At 40.7% G+C, this 21,770-nt stretch overlaps 1 protein-coding gene across 2 annotated transcripts in view; it reads left to right on the top strand.

The window, feature by feature from the left end:
* HAPLN1 (hyaluronan and proteoglycan link protein 1) overlaps nt 1-21,770 on the top strand; it is a 103,319-nt gene that overhangs the window by 15,726 nt on the left and 65,823 nt on the right. Inside the window, exon 1 of one of the 2 annotated variants that reach the window (XM_072139422.1) lies at nt 7,919-8,410. The exons of the other annotated variant lie outside the window; for it this stretch is intronic. The gene's annotated coding sequence lies outside the window, so the exon portion shown is untranslated. Of the gene's footprint in view, nt 1-7,918; nt 8,411-21,770 lie in introns of those variants that run through there. 2 annotated transcript variants of the gene reach the window in all.

Here is a 21,770-nt window from a genome sequence, read left to right as displayed (position 1 = left end):
CCTAAAAAAAACCTTTTGATCCTTGTACTTAGTGTGGGTGTAATCCACTACTCTTATTGAGTAAGAAGGATGTTACTCTAGTAGTGTTCCGAACAATAGCGGCCAATCATGATTACCATTGATGTCTACCAAATTGCTTGTGGCAGATTTTAGTTCGTGATTGTTTCACATTGTATTATCACTGGTTTTCTATAAAGGATTATCTAGTTATGTGAGTAAACCATGTCTCAAAGGAAAGTTATTCTTCTCTTTCTCTAAGAAATAACAAAGTAACAGTTTGGAAATGCAATATCGGGGTAGGTAAGAGGGCACAACACACTATCGCTTTCCACCCATGATATTCAATAAACAATATAACATACAAGTATTCACATACAGAGAAAATCAATTAAAAAATGTCTTGCTTTAAAGGCAATGATCTCTTTTTCTGTAGCACAGTTGACCCATAAAGCTTGGATGTACAGCACGATGGCTCCGCTTGGAAGCTGAGTATTTCTGTCAAAACAGAGTACTTACTCCCGGGAAAGCTTCTTCTAAATGTCACAGCTCTGAGGCTCTGCGAGCCTGACAAAGTCATCTTTGCGAAAGCCTACAGAGCCGGAGAAATAGCGGCTGGAAGTCTGACAAGAAAAGAGCATAAAGATCCTGTGAGAAGAAAGGCTTTTGTCTTAGAAGAATATGGATTGTTTTATATGACCACGAGGCCGGGCACGAGAAGATCCTGAACCAGGGAATCTTAGATTTCATTTATAGAGTTTCTGCTCATATTAAAACAAGGTGCAATAAGTTATTTAACCAGTAAATTAGATTTATTCTAGAAAACAAATGACCTGGTCACAGGCCACGGCGAATTTATAATTAAAAGCAGAATGAGATAATTAAGGCGATAGCTTGTGAATGTTACAGTAAGTGCTACGTGGTGGGATGGAGAACTGTATTATATTCAGAGGAATGCTTTGGCTGCTCATATCACAGCTTAATGATAACCATTTCACAATATTAATATCCTAAACACATCAGCTAAAGAGACATAAAACATTGTGGCCTCTTCACTCCATACCAAACAGACTGTGGAACATAGCATGGTAAATGCAGCACTGGAACCAATTTCAGTACACAGAAGGAGAATAAATACAGCACCAGAACTGTGTTCCAAACTTAAATAAAGCACCAGAACCTTTCTCCTTGCAGAAACACAGAACCAATCACTGTACAGCAAAACTACAACAGAACCAATTTCTGTACATAAATACAGCACCAGAACCTAGCTCCATACAGAAATACAACACCAGAAACACCAGAAATGACCAGAAATACAGTATGAATACAGAGCTCATTACAAAAATTAAGAACCGTACAGCACTAGAACCAAGCTCCATACAGAAATACAGAACCAGAACTAAGTTACTTACAAGATTACAGGATCAGAACCAAAATATGTACAGAAATACAGCACCAGAACTAGGCTCCCTACATACATGTAAACAGTATCTCAAATGATGTTACAAATTGTCACTTTACTTTACATATAAACAGTATCTCCACATAATGAATGAATTAATATAGAAAGTGCCCCTATAATTAATACATACAGTGTCCATAATTAACTTACACATACTGTGTCCCCTGTAATAAGTTAATTAATCCCTTTTATTCATTCTTAGTTTTTTGGGTGGGTTAAAGTTATAAAAACGAGCAAAAAAGGGTTTTTTTGTAATGTATAGTATGTACCATATATACTCGAGTATAAGCCTAGTTTTTCAGCACAAAAAATGTGCTGAAAACCCAAACTCGGCTTATACTTGAGTAAAAAATATAGGTTTTACCAGGTTTTTGTGGTAAAATTTAGGCCTCGGCTTATACTTGGGTCGGCTTATACTCAATATATATACGGTATATGTTTTCAAATTAACTCATAATGACCATTGTAAATTAATTCCCTGGTGTGTGTAGGTGGTTTAGATATGTAATGGGGCACATACGTACCCGTCCTGCTGCGTTCCCAAAGGTGCATTGTCCGACAAGGATTCAGAGCTGCCACTATTCAATAAGATCGTGCATCCAATTTCCTGCATGTGTCGCTTCCCCGCTAAAGTCCGCCGGAGTTCACCTTCTTCTTCCCGGTGCATGTAAGTGAATGGCTTGCAACACAATTTTGAATGTTGAATCCCGTGTGTTCTCCGAATCCGTCGGATCGGCCGATGGCCACGCCCCCGGTTTTGTGTTGCATGAAAGCCAGCGCTATCACTATTTTTTTATTGTGTAATGAGGGATTTTTCTTTTCTTTTCATAAGACCCCAGTTACAGGGGGAAACTATCCCTGTGGGAATTGATGTCTGATGAGAACTGCACTGGGTTCTGATTAACCCATGCAGACCAGTGATCATGTGACCGATGGGTCTATAGAGCCAGCGGCAGTGCCGACTCCTGCATTCACTTCTTCAGTGCTATGCAGTTAAGAAAGGAGGAGGAAGAAGTGCTCTCTTTCGATTAGCTTGGGAGCAGTAAAAACAACAGAACTTTCAAAAGACATTGCTGCAGACTTTCGACCCGAGTTCCCTGATGTCTTCTGTCAGTTGCTGACTGGAGTGGAGTTCATTAATTAGTGTTTACTGTGCCTCAGCTCCTCCTGCTCTATAGCATGCTGCCTGCAGATAGGACACTGTATGTAATCTGCTCAGCTCCTCCTGCTCTATAGCATGCTGCCTGCAGATAGGACACTGTGTACAATCTCCTCAGCTCCTTCTGCTCTATAACATACTGCCTGCAGATAAGACACTATGTATAATCTGCTCAGCTCCTCCTGCTCTACAAAATGCTGCCTGCAGATAGGACACTATGTACAATCTCCTCAGCTCCTCCTGCTCTATAACATACTGCCTGCAGATAAGACACTATGTATAATCTGCTCAGCTCCTCCTGCTCTATAACATGCTGCCTGCAGATAGGACACTATGTATAATCTGCTCAGCTCCTCCTGCTCCATAAGATGCTGCCTGCGGACAGGATACTATGTACAATATGCTCAGTTCATCCTGCTCTATAACATGCTGCCTGCAGATAGGACATTATGTACAATTTGCTCAGCCCCTACTGCTCTATAACATGCTGCCTGTAGATAGGATACTAACAGGGGCGTAACTTGAGGGGGCGCAGAGTGTGCGGTCGCAACCGGGCCCAAGAGGTTTAGGGGGCCCATAAGGTCTCACTTTACCATATGAGAAGACTAGTACTATAAATCATACATTATAGTTGGGGGTCTGGCACAGACTTTGCACTGGGGCCCATCAGCTTCAAGTTACACCACTGGATACTAAGTACAATCTGCTCAACCCCCCCTGCTCTATAACATGCTTCTAGTAGATAGGATATTAAAGGGGTTGTCCGAGTTTTGAAAAAGAAAATATATGTGGCTGGGAGCGGGCTGCCTAAAACAATAAAGCTGTACTTACCTTCCGGTGCCCTCCGGTATCCAGCGCTGCTGTCGCTCCGGTCCGGGCGCCATGTAAACAAACATGGCCGTAGGAGCAGCGCTGCATTCAGCTTCCGGCCGGACCCGACAACCTTCTGGCCCCCATACACAATGCTGTGTATAGGAACGGATAGGCGTACCCGGCCACGGCCGGCCGGAAGCTGAGTCCAGCGCTGCTCCTACGGCCATGTTTGTTTACATGGCGCCCGGACCGGAGCGACAGCAGCGCTGGATACCGGAGGGCACCGGAAGGTAAGTACAGCTTTATTGTTTTAGGAAGCCCGTTCCCGGCCACATATATATATATATTTTTTAAAACTCGGACAACCCCTTTAAGTACAATCTGCTCAGTATATCCTGCTCTATAACAAGCTGCCTGTATGTAGGACACTGTTCTCAGCTCCTCCTGATCTAGACGATTTCACCTGCAGATAACCCCACAGATAAACATATTGAAACCTATCCTTTGGATCAGTGATTGACCATTTTAAGGCAGAAAACTCATTTAAATTTCGATTCTGGACGGCTTTATTGTATAGACACAGAGACAGAAGGAAGAGAAGCAGTATATACATGATATACCTACACTCTTTACTGTAACAATTGGACATTTTTATACATAAATAACAGATTGCATATTTTCCAAAATCAAGTGGCTATTTTTACTATATGCTCTTGGGGCCCATTTTCCACACTCCGCATTACAGTCCTGCAGGAATAGTCACACCGAAGGTTCAGTTCAAGGAAAAAGAAAGATATTCATCTGAAGACCCCTTTGTAAGGAAATGAAATCACATTAGCCAAGTATGTTGGGGAAGGAAGGGGCACAGTGTAGTTTCCAAACAGTATTTATGGTAACTCTTGTAACCTGCATGTATACGATTATCCAGAGCAATAGCGCCATCTACAGTTCTTGTCTGAGTAACTCAGTTCTTGCTAATTTTAAAAAATCACTAAAACATTTTTGGGATTCCTATTGCTTTAATGACAAGATGACCAAAGTGAATAAGGTATTCATAGGGCGTAACGCAGTCTATGTGGCAAGTTTTTGCCATGATGCACAGTCCGACGTATGAAGGGAATACCTAAAATATTGAAAATTGCTTCAGAAGCAGTTGCCTGATACAATGTTACAACTAGCTCAGATTCTTTTCCTCCAGCTGAAGATGTGATACCCACTACTAACCAACCACTGTGGGAGCAGAGGGTATTTCATGGGGATCCCTTCTACAGTAACAATAGTTTTATACTTAATAATATCATAATTGGAAATTAATATTTGAGCAATTGTCCAATATTTGTACAATGCAAGTGCAATTTTCAAGCTCCTAATATAAAACCTACCACCTATACACATATAACCTGTACTCAGTTTTTGCTTATTTTATTAAGTATACATTAAATATCCATATATGAATATATAGAGAATAATACTTATAAATTACCATTAATATATATAACTTTAAGAATTGTATAAATAACAATTCCACAAAAAGTGAAACTTGTATGAAACCCACCCAAAAGTGTCCTCTAGGATAGTGGTCTTCTCCAAGAAGATGGTAAATATATAGGGTATAATATATAATGGAATAGAAAATTTCCCCAACACAATCTGATCTTCTCATAGAGATGGTCTTCAGGTCTCGTACAAGACGAAGTTACAAAGTGGAAAACTGACCTGTACATGTCAGCAGCTATAAAAGAAAATGAATAGGACATACAAGGGAATTGTCCTAGGCTAAACCAAAAAGTAAAATAGCATCCCTGCAAATAGAGACAGCAAAGTGCAGTAAAAAATATGTATAACTAGAAATGCCCATCCCTTTCCAGGAGCGGGTGTCACCTCCGGGGCAGTTCTCACCCAAACTCCTTGTCTCATTTACCCCCTCCAGGATAATTTTGAATGGCTGAGAGGGAATCCATTAAGACAGTGATTTTCAACCTTTTTTGAGCCGCGGCACACTTTTTATACTTAGAAAATCCTGAGGCACACCACCAACCAAAATAGCACAAAATGACACTAAAACAGTCATATTATACATATAGTTAATAATATAGATTCTAAACCTGGGCCTGTTTCGATAAACACAAAAGGGATATCCTGGCAGGAATGGTGGAAAGACACACATGAAGCTCTTCCTCACCAGTTCTTAGTTTGTCCCTGTTTTTAGTATATGGTGCTGATTATTTTGTGGCTCATATACTGCAAAATAAAGGGGTACAATGAGAAGTACTAAGGCCATGAGGCCAGAGTACAAGTGCCAGCTCATATACTCAGCATATGAGCTGGTACTTGTAGTACTCCAGCCTCATGACTAGTATTTCTCATTTTACATTTCTCATTGTTATATGCAGTATACTGCTGGAGTACTAAAAGTACCAGCTCATGTGCTGAGTATTCTGCCAACAGTTCATATACTCAGGCAAAAGCTCATATAGTCAGCATTATCGGTGGGCATTACCTTGGCGGTGGGCAAATGCGAGAGTCTCTCCGCTCTCAGGATGATGCGCCGGCCTCGGTGACGTCATTTTGTCGCACGAGGTTCAAAGCTTGCACATGTGTTATTGTACACGTCTCCTACATTGTAAGAAGCCGTGACTGCGCATCGTGAAACAAAACACAGGGGGCACCATAGTTTGGGGAAATTTCCCCGCGGCACACCTGACCATGTGTCGCGGCACACTAGTGTGCCACGGCACACAGGTTGAAAATCACTGCATTAAGAAACCCAATCCCAGGCTAGGATCACACATACGCCAAACCTCGGGACAGTACCTTTCTAGAGGGGTTATACATTTTAATAAAAACAACACCATATTAGGATGTGCTAGTTATGCGATTGTACCAGAGAAACAACATGTCTACATGTGCAGTATGTCTAGGTCATGGCATGTATGTGCAGCCCCTCTCCAGGTCTTGAGATATATGTGCATCCACTCACCAGGTAATGATATATATGTGCACCCCCTCCCCAGGCAGACCCTCTCCAGGTCGTGAGATATGTGTGCAGCCCTTGTCCAGGTCATGACATGTATGTGCAACCCCTCTCCAGGTCATTACATGTATGTGCAACCCCTCTCCAGGTCATTACATGTATGTGCAGCCCCTCTCCAGGTCATTAGATGTATGTGCAGCCCCTTCTCCAGGTCATGGCATGTATGTGCAGCCCCTCTCCAGGTCATTACATGTATGTGCAGCCCCTTCTCCAGGTCATGCCATGTATGTGCAGCTCCTCTCCAGGTCATTACATGTATGTGCAGCCCTTCTCCAGGTCATGACATGTATGTGCAGCCCCTCTCCAGGTCATGACATGTATGTGCAGCCCCTCTCCAGGTCATGACATGTATGTGCAGCCTCTCCAGGTCATGACATGTATGTGCAGCCCCTCTCCAGGTCATGACATGTATGTGCAGCCTCTCTCCAGGTCATAGCATGTATGTGCAGCCTCTCCAGGTCATGACATGTATGTGCAGCCTCTCTCCAGGTCATGACATGTATGTGCAGCCTCTCCAGGTCATGACATGTATGTGCATCCCCTCTCCAGGTCATGACATGTATGTGCAGCCCCTCTCCAGGTCATGACATGTATGTGCAGCCCCTCTCCAGGTCATGACATGTATGTGCAGCCTCTCCAGGTCATGACATGTATGTGCAGCCCCTCTCCAGGTCATAGCATGTATGTGCAGCCCCTCTCCAGGTCATGACATGTATGTGCAGCCCCTCTCCAGGTCATGACATGTATGTGCAGCCTCTCTCCAGGTCATAGCATGTATGTGCAGCCTCTCCAGGTCATGACATGTATGTGCAGCCTCTCTCCAGGTCATGACATGTATGTGCAGCCTCTCCAGGTCATGACATGTATGTGCATCCCCTCTCCAGGTCATGACATGTATGTGCAGCCCCTCTCCAGGTCATGACATGTATGTGCAGCCCCTCTCCAGGTCATGACATGTATGTGCAGCCTCTCCAGGTCATGACATGTATGTGCAGCCCCTCTCCAGGTCATAGCATGTATGTGCAGCCCCTCTCCAGGTCATGACATGTATGTGCAGCCTCTCTCCAGGTCATGACATGTATGTGCAGCCCCTCTCACACTGCCTTAGTATATTTCAGGGCATATTTTTCCAACCATCGCCCGCACGCACGCCCTTTCCTATTTTCTTTTTTCTTCTGCTCTCTTTCCACCTCCTCCTGGCTGGAGGTGAGGTGCACAGACTCCCCTTCATCAAACATGGCTGTGTTATTGAAATCTGAAGCTATTTCCTATCCAAGAACACGCTTTTCCTGAGAGCAGGCATCAATGGTCCCAATATGCTCTGTGGCTGGATAATACCAGCTTGTTCTGAGGGTTGAGCTGGTGAGACTGTTCCTTCTGCATGTCCTTGCCTTGCTCCCTCTTCAGTCCCCTTCACTTTCCCATCTGCTTCTAATTTTGGCAAGTGGCGTATATGTATTGCCAACCCCACCCACCACTGTGTCACCCTAACCCTGAGCACACTATATATACTGTACTGTATACAGTACTGACTGTTCTGCACATAAGCAGCAGTTCTACAATAGGAACTTGTTATGTTCTCAATGACTACCTCTTGGCTGTATGGATGTCTGACATGTCCCATATGAAGTAGGATCACACAGAGGTGCATAAAGGAGCTCTGTAAATTTGGGCTGGAGGTGGTGGAGTAGGTGGGTGTGTTACATACAGAAGCCACACTGTTGTTGCTGCTGTCTTCAGCACCATCCACTAAGGCAGGGAGAGCAGCACACGCTGAATGCTGAGGCTGTAATTAACCCATCTTGGAGGCGTACTTTGTTTTATGACGTATTACTTTCCCTTTCTGCTGGATGAGAAGCTTGCTCTGGTGCCCAGGATCAGGACCTCTGCCATCCACAGAGCCGCAAAGCGACTGTCAGGAGTCACAAGCAAAGTTTACAAGGTGAGCAGCTTTATAACTTATTCCACAGAAAGTTTTACAAACTTTTTTTTTAATCTTAATTTCTTATAAGTATTACGCAGAAGGTTTCCTAGTGCCAGGCGCAGTTCTGCCAGGGCATTGTTTGAGAGGTGACACCTTACCTGGTGCAGTGTCAGGTGTACTGGGAATGTGGGACTGGATTGAATGTCTCCGGTCATGGATCCTGGCTATTAATACTTTCTCTCCGCACGTAGGTTTTACCTGTTGCAAAGGTGATGGCTCATTAGACAGAACCAGATACACATGTAGCAGAGGTGAATTTGTCATTTCACTCTTTGTGCTATTACTATACTAGAAAAATGCTTGAGGTTTATGAAAAGTTTCTGGAAACCATTAAAAACTTTTTCTTTGTGTGCTCTGCGGATAACAAACACAGCTCTGTAACATTTCCATGAACAGATATTGACGTTTGTTCTTAATTGACTCATTAGGTGATAATTACTCATAATCAGAAAGTTAGTAGCCATTAGACGGATGTCATAGCCCAGTGGTTTTATACAGTGACGTGTAATACACAGATGGAGATTGATGAAGTGTTGTTAACGCTATGAATTATTTGTACTAGACTTCTGGAGATGGGACTTTGTCTTTATTGGAATCGTGAAGGATTTTTTTTTAATCTATAAGGGGCAATTGGCATCCACCGTATAGGGGATTATTTTCAGCTTTTACCAATTTACAGATATGGAAGCCACCAAGAGAATGTAACCAGTCACTGTAATTTATATTGTTCAACAATGGGATATACATTCATCCCACAGCCCATTAGTCACTTGTAAGGTGCTGCTACCAGGGGAGGATTTGGACTGCCATGGGCCATGGGCTGTATGAATATTATAGTCTCTACAAGTCTGTGATTCACTTCCTAGATGTTGTACCAGAATCAGCTTCTTGGAGAATGGAGGATACGTCCCTTCTGCCTGCTTTCACTCTATCATTTCAGGACCTTTTTGTGCACCTTCACAGGTCCTGAAATGGCTCATGTGTACTTGTGAATGGAGAGTATAAACAGATGTATGAGTATTTCGTTGTCAAGGTCTTCTCAGTATAACATATGGTCAGTGGTGTGGGTGGCCATGGGCCCCCTAGAAGACTTGGACCCCAGGCTACTACACCAAGTAACATGTAATTCTAAACCAGATAAGGACTGAGGAGGGACATAGCTATATACATACACATACATATAGATACTACAGGTGAGCCAGTCATCCAAGATTCAAGTTATAGAAGCTTCAGAGAATTCTTCTACATATTCAGTTGGGGTCTTTTTGGTCTGAAATCAATGTTACTCCAATTGTTCCTCTATTCCTCCAAAACACAAATTTTTCATCAAAAGCACCTATAATGCTGTGTTTTCACGAATTTAGAAATGTTCCCTTTCATAGCTTTGGAGTGATTGACAGCAGAATCTAGCTGCCATTTTGAAAGATTCCTCCAAAGTAAAACCCAAGTAGATTATGATTTGATTTGGTGCTGAAAAAGGCAAAAGGAAAACATTTTTGCAACTTTCTAGCTGTCACGTTAAACTTTGCTGCTTCTATACAGTATTTCTCTGGAATACTGACATTTATTGGTAGAACCTCACATAACCCAATGGTATAGTATGACTTGTCTCTATGGAAAATCCTCCTGCATCTGGTACATCTTACAAACTCAGCCCTGCTATATGTGTGTAGTGGTGTAACTGGAGAGAGGCTCACATGACAGGTCATACATCGCACTTTGATTTGTGACTCTTTAGCCATGACTACATTTTCAGTATTCTCAGTATCTCTGCTAAGAACATTTTGGACTATGGGCCCAGTAAAACTGCACTTTGCAGTAATCTGAAGCTTGTAAGCTGCAGGGGAATTCATTAGGTGAAGTTGTGGTTTTCTCCGAGGAATTCTCATCTCAAATGATTTTACTTTCTAACCTTTCTACCTCCAGGCCGGGTGTGTTTAATAAAGTAGGTCAGGTGGAGACAAAATTTGGGTAATAAAAATACATTTTGCCATCCCTTGATATAAAAGGAATGTGAACTGCAATGTTAAATGACAGAATCAAAAATTTATGAGGCCACCACAAGGCCTTGTACAACCCCCAAGCATTGGATTTCCTCAGTAAATAATTGTTTGCTGTTCCCGCACTGGATACACATTCTGTTTGTGAACATCAGACGTCTCTGAATCGCTGCTGATGTTACAAATCTACATTCCTGTCCCTAGAATAATACACAGCAGGACCCGTACATATGGGAATTTTCAGTGGAAAGTGCGTCTGTACGTGTTCCAATATGATGTCATAGAGCCAAACAGACCGCGGAGTGTAATCTTGGCACAAGAAAGTCGAACTATGAAAGCGAATGCAATATTGATCCAAGGTGACATAAAACTCCAGTATTTATTTTCTTGGTAACATAAAATTTTCAGATAATTGAAACCATAGAGCACTTAATCTGGAGGATAAAGTGTGTTGTAAAACAATACACTGTAATGCACATTTTATGATGTGTCAAATGGTGCAAAAAAAACACATTGTTCCCCGGTTCTGTTGCTGGGAATTGAGGATCGCTGAAACTACAGGAGATTTCTGATTCTTAAATGCTTTGAGTAGAACTTTCATTGCCATCTGTTACAATGTGCGGTAGAGGACACTTCATCTTTATAATACTTCTTCCATGACTGCTAGAGAGTTGTCAGGTTCTTCAATCCCTGACAGTAATGATAGGAATAATAAATTGTATATATTCACCTATCTACTCATCTGTATCCAGTATCTATCTATCCATCCATCCATTTCATATCTATCTATATCCATCCATCCATCCATCTCATATCTATCTATATCCATCCATCCATCTCACATCTATCTATCCATCCATCTCACATCTATCTATCCATCCATCCATCTCACATCTATCTATCGGATCTATCTATCTCATCTGTATCTACAGTAACGATAAACCTGTCTGCTCATCCATCTATTCTCTCTCTTATCTGATAGATAGATAGATAGATAGATAGATAGATAGATATGATATAGATAGATAGATAGATAGATAGATAGATAGATAGATAGATAGACTATATATCTTTCCATTATCTATTGACCTATCTACTTACCTGTATCCACCCCTATCTTTTTATCTATTTATCTTCTCTCTCTTATCTTTGTACATCCCTCCCCTATGTATTTATCTGTTATCTATCTTTCTATCAATCCACCAGATCTATATATGTACTGGATCTTTATATCTACTGGGTTTATCTATTAACATATTAATATGTCTCCTCATCTGAATCCATCATCTATACATCCACTGTATCCATCTACCTCTCTATCTCTCTCATCTATGACCATGACCTATGTATTTATCTATTGTCCTATCTATTCAACTGTATCCATCTACTATATATCTATCAGTCTGTCCATTCATCTACTATCTCTCTTATTTTTACCCATTCTCCATCTATCTATTTATTTATCAATTTCTCTATTATCTATCTTTTTATATTGTCTAGCAATCGGTCTATCTATCTATCTATCTATCTATCTATCTATCTATCTATCTATCTATCTATCTATCCCTTTATCTCTCCACTAATGATTTTTAACCACTACAAATGACTACAATATGTAGAAACTTGTCAATCTCTTGGTGTTTAGCGTAACACTATAGTCATATCTGGAAATCTATGATGTCATTTGCTGCTTTTACCTTGTGTAATGTCCCCTTGGGACACATGAGTCATTGGGAAAGATTTCCATAATGAAATGTGTGGCTGTCAGTTAAGGTAAAACACACAAAGTCATGAAGAGACGTGCGGCAGGTGCCTGCTGACGGGCTGTGTACACAATGACGAAGTGTTAGGAGCTGAACTGCGCAAAAATACTTGTGGCTATAAAGTGTCGGACACGTTGGGAATGGCATTGGCTCGGATCCTTGGATTTATCATCGAAGCAGGAATTATTCAGCATAGTGGCTCATTCAGAGAGCAGAGGGCCCCAGAGATTAAAAATAGTGCCCCCTAGCTACTGAGCCCCTGTACTGCTGCCAATATAGAAGTGGATGCTATACTACTCCATAGGTGCATATTGCACTTCTCTACCAAATTAATCTTTCTATGTAATTCCTAGAAATGTATAAAGATATAATTTACAGGAGGCTCAGTGTAAGTCTCATGATGTCCAACAAACAATTGTTCTGCGTTGCTCATATATTAGTGCCTAACAAATAGCGAGCTGAGGCCATTACCTGTAATCATATTAGTGATAGATCCTTTTCATTTGCAGTAAATCCTACTTCATTACACTTTCAATCACCCAACAAGCCCATTCCCATCCATGTGTTTCCTTTAGGTGCTATGTAGAGAAGACGCATAGCTTTAGTAAGTGTATACTGTTGATTAAAGGAGATGATCTATGCCCCATATATAATCTATGGATATCACTGCAGACAGCTGGGAAGTGTATCCTTTATGGGATTGGGTCGGGGGTTACTTACACGTAACGACTAGTTATAATGAGACGCCATGTATAGATTACAGTGAACTTCTGTTATCCCACAGAAATTATTAGACATTCCGGCTCCACGCTTCGTTACTGTAACGTACGGCTTCATTTGAAAAGGTAACTTGTCATTTGGAGGCAACAAAATGTTCTTTGGGATGAAAAAAAAAGAGCCTAAATGTACTTAAGGCTTCAATCAGTGGCGTTAAAGGAGGAGTGGAGGAAACAGCTGGCTAAACAAATATAAGGTGTAGAGTGGATGCAATGGCATAAATTAATAATGCCGCTCTTTATTTACCATGTGAATGGACGGCTTGTGCGGGTAGGCTGGAAGAAAGATGGGCACTGTGTGCCACCTAGTGGTTACTGCCATGAAGCTGTCTCTTTGGCCTTCAAACAAACCACATCTGTGATAGATTTTAAGTGAACTTCATCCTATTTCGGTTATGAACGAGACGTTTTTATAAGGTAATGTTTAAATAGAGGCTTGGTCTAGGCAAAAAAAATATAGCAACATTTAGAAAATACCAACGGTAACATTCCTGGCGCTTTACTCATTTCTATAAAGCGTGACTTACGTGAGTCACACAGACTAAAATATCCGTCGTTTATAATACGTTAATAACAAACGTAACTTTACTAAAAGGTTGAATAAACAGAACAGAACGCAGTGTTTTTACATGACTTTGGTATATAAGGGGCAAACATACAAGTTAGTTAATAGAGACCCCCCCAATGCTGAAAGCCAAGAAGCTTTGTCAGTCATGACTCCCAAAATCTGACCAGTGGCTGCTGTGAAACTACTACTCCCACCATGCTCTGTCCACCTGTCATTGTAACTTACTGAGCAGCATTGTAGGGATCACTTGTAGAGGTCATAAGAACTAAAACTTCCATATAGTTCATGGGCAGATTCACCCATAAGGCCACACCTGCAATAACTTGGAGATTAGGGATTGGGGGAGGCACGTAATGGTTGGATGCAAATGTTTTTCTTAGACTGGTTTATTTAAAAAAACGGCTGATTTTGGGAACTGAGGAAGGATGCTGATTGGCCTCCTCAGTATAATCTATGGCATTACAGGGAGCAATAGACTTATAGCCGATTGAACAGAATATACCCAGACATAACTTGGAGCCACAAATATACCATATATGCCCCTGTCTATAATCCTTCATCGTGTACAACCATCGTATGTACTGCAAGCACTACCCTGTCAGAAGATGGTCTACACATCATCATACAAGCACTGGGTGGTCTTTACTTCCTCAGGCTTCCTCATGCCCCAGTTGGTAGGTGGGAAACCCACAGTGAAAAGTTATATAGACATTTATCAGAAGTGTCTGAGAGCAGAACTGTTACAGTTGTTCATGACAACCAATCAGAGCTCAGCTTTGACTTTCCCACAGCTGTTTACAAAATTATAGCTGAGCTCTGATTGGTTTTCATGGGAAAATAGAACAGTTTTACCTCAGACACTTCAGATAAATCTCCCCCAAATTTAACAGTGACACTGGATCTGCTTCTCCTGCATACCCCCCCCCCCCCCTCCCCATAGGTTGTGGCTCTGAACTGCAGGTCGCATCTTCCTATCGTGTAAAGATTTATGGTGGAAGTCGGATTGGAGTCATGGAATTAAGTAGACTATGGCCTACTTTTCATTATTTCACATTTTACAGGGATACAAAGAGCTTCTTGGGCAGTTCCATAGATCTCATGATTCTCACGTGCTCTGACATCTACTATGAGGTCCTATATAGACAGGCATCTACTGTGAGGTCTTATATAGACAGGCATGTGCCTTTCCTAATTGAGTCCAATCAGTTTAATTAAACTTAGCTGGACTCCAATGAAAGAGTAGTACCATCTCAAGGAGGATCAGAATGAAATGGACAGCATGTGAGTTAATTATCAGTATTACAGCAAAGGGTCTGAATACTTTTGCCCATGTGGTATTGCAGTTTTTCTTTTTTAATAATTTGCAAAAATATCAACATTTCAGTTTTTTCTGTCAAGATGGGGTGCAGAGTGTAGCGTAATGAGCAAAAAAGAAAAAAAAACAATTTAATCTTATCTATTGACTGCAATGAAACAAAGAGTGAAAAATTTAAAGGGTCCGTACACGCTGTATGCGGAGTTGCTTTTCTTTAGTTTTCTACTTATCGTCTTAGAAAACTCATTTACATATTCCTTTCTCAGATTTCTAAGCAGAACGTGCATGTTTATTAAATAAATGTAGTCTCTTAAAAAAACTATGTGCCATCAATGTAAAAATAGCTCAGCACATGGTAATAGTACAGTGCAGCAAAATAGTAATACTCCCAATATTATCTATATAATGCAGGGTAGAGGTGATCGCTCATGCCAGCAGCCGAAATGCCAAAGGCTACAAACTGCTGCCGAAACATTGTACACTGGGATAATAGAAAAACAAGACATATGTGTTCTTCCAGCAATAAGATAAACTAGTAATTGCAGCATGACTCATTCGCTATTACCCCGCTATCATTCTGCCGCCTGTGCCCGCGATGTATGAAAACCAGATTGGGCCATGACAAAGGCAGCGTCTGTTGTAAGCAATGTGAAACCCGATCACTTGTTTTTCATCTTTGTATTTTAAACTAAATGTGCAAATCTCACGAGCTTATCTCACCATTCACAAGCCCTGCTGATAAAGACAGCCGCTGTGCCACATACTAAATGGTATCAGAATCCAGCAGGACCCGGCTGTGTTTTCCTTTGACTCACTTATCCACTTCAAATAACTTTTTCTCTACTAAAGACCTAAAACACTCAAAAGAGGCCCTCTACTGTACTCAAACTTGAAAGGGATCATTCTGGAAGGATAAACATATTAATAACAATGATTATTCCACTTGAAACCTGAAGAAGAACCCACAATAACAAATAATGTCATTGGCAGTCACATCCCGGTCTTCTCTATGGAGGTAATAGAAAACTGTAACTAACATCTGGTTCCCAAAAGTAGTGTGTCTTATGGCATTGACAGCTATAGTTCTTTATGGGTTAACTAATAGGCGGCCATTGAAGCCCCCATGTAACGTTTAGAGATGAGCAAATCATTCAGGATTTCATTTTCTAAAGCTTTGCCAAATTTTTCAAAGGATTTGGTTCAAGTTGTCCTGGAAATTGTTATATAACCCCCTCTATTCCCCTAAAACACAGGCCCACATTTATTAAAGTGTTTGCACCATTTTTCTGTCTGACTTTGCACTAGAAAGGACATGCAAACTTCTTATACATGTATTTATAAAGTGTCTGTGCCAGTTTTGTGTCGCGGTTGTACTGTGACCAAAAAGACAGAAAAAATGTGCACCTAAAGAAGGGCATTACTGCTTAGTCTCTATGGGCCACATTTATTACTGACGTACGCCACAATTCTGTGTGCGCCATAGTTCCGCAGCATGAACAAAGTGCGCCAAAAATTAATGGTGCACACTTCCTCAGCAGTGCAGGGCGTGCCAGATTCATGTAGACCGTGCACCAGTTTTAACCCCTTCCCGACACGCGCCGTACTAATACGGCGCACGCCGGGTCCCGGTACATGGAGAGGGCTCGCGGGCCGAGCCCTCTCCATAGCCGGTAAGTCTTTGCTGCATATTGCAGCTTTCACAGCGATCGCCGCCGGCAATGTTGCGCCGCCATCTTGCCGCGGATCGCCGCTCCCCGATGACGTCACGGGGAGCGGTGATCAGTTGCCATGACAGCTTCGGGTCTCACGAAGGCCCGAAGCAGTCTCGTTTTAACCCATTCATTACAATGTGCTATCAGCACATTGTAATGAATGAGGAGTAAAATCCCCATATACTGCCATATTGCAGTATGGCAGTATATGGTAGGATCGATCAGACAACCTAGGGTTAAAGTACCCTAGGTAGTCTGAAAAATAGTAAAAATAAAAGTAAAAAAAAGTTAAAAAAAAAAAAATTATAATAAAAAAACCTAAAAATTCAAATCACCCCCCTTTCCCTAGAACTGATATTAATATTAATAAACAGTAAAAATCATAAACACATTAGGTATCACCGTGTCCCAAAATGTCCGATCTATCAAAATATAATTACGTTTTTTCACTGCGTTTAACCTCGTAACGGAAAATAGCATCCAAAGTCAAACATTTTTTTGCCATTTTGGAAAATATAAAAAAATTAATAAAAAGTGATCAAAAGGTCGCACAGTCCTAAAAATGATAGCAATGAAAACGCCATCAAAAGTCGCAAAAAATGACACCAAAGTTATTGCCGCCAGAAGATGGCAAAATCAAAAAAAAAAAATTTTGTACAGGAGGTTTTAATTTTTTTAAATGTATGAAAACATTATAAAACCTATACAAATTTGGTATCCATGTGATCGTACCGACCCAAAGAATAAATTAGACATGTCATTTGTGGCACACAGTGAAAGCTGTAAAATCCAAGCCCACAAGAAAGTGTTGCAAATGTGTTTTTTCACCATTTTCACTGCATTTGGAATTTTTTTCCCGCTTCCCAGTACGCGCCATGGAATATTGAATACCGTCACTACAAAGTGCAATTTGTTACGCAGAAAATAAGCCATAAAACAGCTCTTTATGTGGAAAAATAAAAAAGTTATAGATTTTTGAAGGTGGGGAGTGAAAAATGGAAGTGAAAAAACTAAAAAAGGCCAAGTCGTGAAGGGGTTAATGAATCTAAAGCCAGTCCACATGCATGGGGCAGGAACACCCTGCGCTTGCCATATCTCTCACCCCCGAAACGCTGTCTTGCCATGGAGGTAGTGGAAAGGGGAATACAATTGCTTTCTTGGTGGAGAAATATAATTAGCCAATTAGTTCCATATCTACAAATCGCTGAGTAGATGAGCTCATCTCTACTGACCACAACTTTTAAAATTTGGAAAAGAATAACAGCCTGCAGCAGGCATGGTTGTGGGTAATTAAAATGCCGCTGGTATCTTTAACAGTGACATTTAAAATGCTAATGGCTGTGATCAGTGCCAGCACCGATGGAAGGGGTTTAAAACTGGATAACCCAAACCCGAAGTTTGGTACAAACCCAACCTTTGTGGTTTGAGCCTGCTCAACACTAGTTATAAGTATGTCCTACTGCTTGGACTATCACATTTTTAAAAACTCCAGTCAAAGTCAATAGGGCCACTGACCTTTTTATGATATGAATGTAAAGAATAAATATTAAGTGGTTGGATGTTTATTAAGGTTTTCTCATGAATAGATATATAGATTTATGGCATATACAAAGGATCCACTCTGATCTTTAAAATAAACCCTTAAGAGCTCCTCCTTAAGATTTCCATCTACCTGTCAAACCCAAAGTGACAGGGTTTTATGGAATATTAGGTGCCTGCATCATACAAATAATGCATACCAAGGAAATTTGTTGAATTCGACTGTCAGTGGTGGTTCTGGGGATTTTATTTTATAGATAGACGTGAGTCCCAAAAATGCCATATTGGAAAATCCACTTAAAGAGAACCGTCATGCAAAATAACCCCCCTAAACTAAATATATTTTCACAAACTGCCATTAGAGAGCATTGCCTCTATCCCTTCATTGTCCCTCTACATGCCTGTAAACCTAAGCAATGAGGTCCTAAAGCTGTATGCAAATGACCTGTGAAATGTCCAATGAAGCATTAGCATATTCAAGCTGTCCTCCTTATTCAGAAGTGGGAGGTACAGCCACACCCCCAGTGCTTGACTGACAGCCTGTATAATGATGTGAGGCTGTATAATGATGTGCTTCCTGGTGCTGGTGGCCACACCCCCTGCAGCCTGTGTGTGTATAGGAGAGATACAACAGCTCAAGGCTGCAGCCATGATATAGCAGAACATGTCAGGTACTTGTGTAGCTGATGTCTGTATCTCACATGTTATAGCAGAACATGTCAGGTACTTGTAGCTGATGTCTGGGTCTCTGTGTATTAGGAGGATGCAGCATGTCAGCAGATGCAGCACACACATTAGCAATGCTTTACTATACATTACACACAGACATGAGCAGGGGGAGGAGAGGGGAGGGGGAACAGGGGTGACATCACTGCCTCTGTGACTAGCCTCATATACATAATAAAGAATAGATGATTTTATAATGATTAATGTATGAAATAACTAGATAAAGGCTGGGATGGGATCCTTGTGAGCTGCTCCAACAGGTAGTAGTGACAGGACAAGTGACACAGACCTGATGGCAGGTGTCCTTTAACTCTTCAAACCTCACATTGAATCTAAGTCCCTTAGTAGCAGGCAGTATGATCATGCTGATATCAAACAGGATTAATAATGAAAATGCAATAATTCATCCCTCCAAGAGCTGATACAGAAGTATAGGATCCAGTCTTACAATTCTGACTGATGGCATTTGACAGTACATTGATTGACAAATTGGATGTCCGTTCACCAGAATGGAAACTGAGGACATAAGTTAATACTGATATTGCGGTTTTTGGGAAAACTCTGGGTTAAAAAAGCTTCTATAGAGAATATTTGTGAATATGAACAAACCTTATTATTCTAACGAATCTATCCAAAAGTAGATTTTCACTTTGCGATATTCATCTTTCCAACTGTTTACTCAAAGATGCAGGAATACAATAGAGGACATATTTAATATTGTAAGGAACTAAATGAATGTTATTGCATAAACCTGAAAGAATCTCCATGGTAAAGCCATCTCCTATCCCTACTGCATTATACTCTCTTCATTTTTTTTCTGGAATTACATTTAATTACTACGACGCAATGAGAAATTTTGAACATAATCAATTACATTGAAAAATCATTTCAAAGGAATAATTGGATTGCGAGAGAACATCATTCCTGACGACAGCCTTAGTTATGTTGAGACTGTTTCTCTGGAGAGTTTACAACATCGCACTAATTGGCTTTTAGCTCGGCACACAAGAAAACTTTTCATTAATTAACAAAAATCCGGAAGATGTTATGAGTATTAGGTCAGATGACCACAAGGAAGACATTTTTGTTTTTCTATCTCCGAAACTTTCTTGGGTACACTGAACATTCAAGAGAGTCACTCGTTAAAATGGTCCAGAGATAAACTTATCATGAAAGGTCCTTCTACTGGCAATCACCTGGAATATTTGTGGGATCTAAAACTGTCTAAAAGTTCAATTTCCTTTTTAATAATATCCACAGGGAAAATTAATACGTTTATATCAATGGACTTTTGCAGGACTAAATATGTTCTTCTAGACCATGTAAGGGAATAAGGTAGTGGGGTAATCATCTCCTGGGGGTTGAAAGGCACTTTTTCGAGACACAGTAATGACACAATTCGTTTGGTGCAACTGTCTACAACCATTTTTTTCTTTCGATACAAAGAAACGGCAGCAAAAACAGTACAAACAAAAGTTCAAACAAAATAAAGTCCTAGGTCCTCTGGCAACTAACTCAACACAGGCTCTGCTAACAACCAGAGATTGTGCCTACTGCAAAGCCTGCCAAACAATACAGAACAACAAACTCACAGTTGTTTCCCCAGGTGTAGAGTGAACCCTGTGGGTCAGCATTGCTCAGCTTATACCAGCCAGGCACAGCTGTAGGCTGATAGTACGGATAGCCCAAGACCCAGACTGTCCGGATGGAGTGGGGCCCCCTCTCTTCCCCACTCAAGCAACACAGACCCCAAATGGGTTTTACTAAGACCCAATGCGGAGACGTCTGAAAAAGAACTGACACATATCCTGGTTGCTTTTAGTAACAAGTAGAAGTGAGGTATCTTGGGCAAACATACACCCCATCTACCACTTCTTCATACACTCTGTCACAACCAATAAACACTCTTTATTTGTCACAAAAATGAAGATATAGAATCTTTTTATTAACACAAGTTTCTGTAATGGTGTGTATGAAGATGGATTTTAAAAAAAAAAAATTAAATGAAAAATCTAAATCTGGGATAAAAATGGGGAAAGATTTTGTTAAAAAGGAATAGAACATGCATACTTTCCTTTCGAGATGCTTCTCGGTTTGTACTTTTTGTATTGAAAGTATTGATGTTGTGTCCATCAAACACATGCTTGCCAGTCCCTTGCCTCAGTGGTCAAGTGGTGGACATGTTTATCCCATGCAAGGGTCAAGATGGGAAATAGCAGGAGATATTAGTGTGGCCACCAAAGACAGCAAAGTCCTACCATCAAGATATATCATCAATAATGATGACTAAATGATGACCATATGTGGATTATTCAGAGATACAGTGTGCAAAAACATAGGGAAGACACAATAGGGGTCATTTATCTTGTTTGTTTTGGCTAGTTTTTGCCTGTGGTTTTTCTGTCTGCTTCTTCTCACTTTTTGGTGAGAATGGTGGATTTTTTCAGATCTCTTTTTGAGACATTTGTTACAAAATGTTGCACAAATGTAGCAAGTCACTTCGTCCCATTTTTCTAAGTTTTCCTTAACCCCTTAAGGACGCAGCCATTTTACAGCTTAAGGCTCAGCCCGATTTTTTGGATTCTGACTTGCTTCGCTTTATATGGTTATAACTTTTGAACACTGTTACTTATCAAAACGATTCTGAGATTGTTTTTTCCCCACATGTTGTACTTCATTTTAGTGGTAAATTTTGGCAGATAAGTTTTGCGTTTATTTACAAAAAAAAGAAAATATGATAAATTTTTTGAAAAATTTGCCATTTTCGAAATTCTAAATCATTGCGTTTTCAGGCAGATAGATTTACCAGCTAAATAAGTTGCTGAATAACATTTCCCATTTGTCTACTTTACATTTTCATAATTTCTGAAATGTCTGGATAATTTATTTTGATGTCACGCGTCTTACAAATAGAATATC

This window comes from Engystomops pustulosus, chromosome 1, assembly GCF_040894005.1.
Source record: "Engystomops pustulosus chromosome 1, aEngPut4.maternal, whole genome shotgun sequence".
Classification (NCBI taxonomy): Eukaryota; Metazoa; Chordata; class Amphibia; order Anura; family Leptodactylidae; genus Engystomops; species Engystomops pustulosus.
This window is presented reverse-complemented; position numbering and strand designations above follow the sequence as displayed.